General features: G+C 34.4%; 1 pseudogene; it reads left to right on the forward strand.

The window, feature by feature from the left end:
* Positions 1-1214, forward strand: part of LOC103604774 — a 24837-nt pseudogene that overhangs the window by 1446 nt on the left and 22177 nt on the right.

A 1214-nucleotide genomic window follows, 5' to 3' on the forward strand; every position in this document is an offset into this window, starting at 1 on the left:
TTTTTATTACATTTTTAATATTTAAGTATATGCATGCTGTAGAAAATTGTACATATAATTATACAACTTGATGCATTTTTACAAACCTAAAGCACTTTGGTAATCAGCTCTGAGACTGGGGGCAGAGGGGAAGGACCTTGCCAGCATTCTAGTTCTCCTACACCCCTGTCCTCACTTTACCGCCAAGAGTGACCACTATCGGGGCTTCTGGCATAAAAGATTTTCCTTATTTTGAACTTTATCTAAATGGAATCTCACAGTATGTACTCTTTTCTGTCTGACTTCTTTTGTTCAGTATTATGTTTACGAAATTCTTTATTCCTTGTTATGCTCGCACGTTATACTTTATTTATTCTTATTGCTGTGTAGTGTTTTGTTGTGTGACCATAACACTATAATGTGCATGTGCACAGTTTTCAGTTTGGGGCTGTTATAAATGCTGCTACTATGAACATTTCAGCAGGTGCTTTTGGGGGCACATAAATGTGCCTTTCTGTTGGGATTATATATATGAGTGAAATTTGCTGGGCCTTAGGGAGTAAATATGTTCTGCTTTAGTGAATACTGCCAAACAGGTTTTCAAAGTAGTTATTCTAATTTATACTCCCACCCTCAGTGTATGAAAGTTCCAGTTGCTTCACATCCTCATTAATACCTGGTAATTTTCATGTTTTCAGTCTAGCCCTTCTCCTGAGTGTACATTTTCCTGATGACTAATAATGTTGAATACATTTTCTTTTGTTTATTGGCCATTTGGGTACTCTTTTTTGCAAAGTGTCAGTTTAGATATTGGCCCATTTTCTAAATTGGGTATCTTTTTGTTATTGATTTTAAGATATTTAAAAATACATATTCTAGAGATGAATCCTATGTTGGGTATATGTATTATAAAAAATATCTTCTCCTAGTCTGTGGGTTGCCTTTCTCCATAATGGCTGTGCTAATTTATAGTTCCACTAACAGTGTAGAAGAGTTCCCCTTTCCCTGCATTCTCACCAGCATTTGTTATTCTCAGTTATTTTAATAATGGCCAGTCTAACTGGGGTGAGATGATATCTCAATGTGGTTTTGATTTGCATTTCCCTGACGCTTAGTGATGAGCATTTTTTATTTACATACAAAGGCCATTTGTATGTCTTCCTTTGAAAAATGTCTATTCATCTCCTTTGCCAATTTTTATTTATTTTTTTATTTTATTTTATTTTATTTTCCTT

Source organism: Galeopterus variegatus, unplaced genomic scaffold (assembly GCF_000696425.1).
Source record: "Galeopterus variegatus unplaced genomic scaffold, G_variegatus-3.0.2 Scaffold5385, whole genome shotgun sequence".
Classification (NCBI taxonomy): Eukaryota; Metazoa; Chordata; class Mammalia; order Dermoptera; family Cynocephalidae; genus Galeopterus; species Galeopterus variegatus.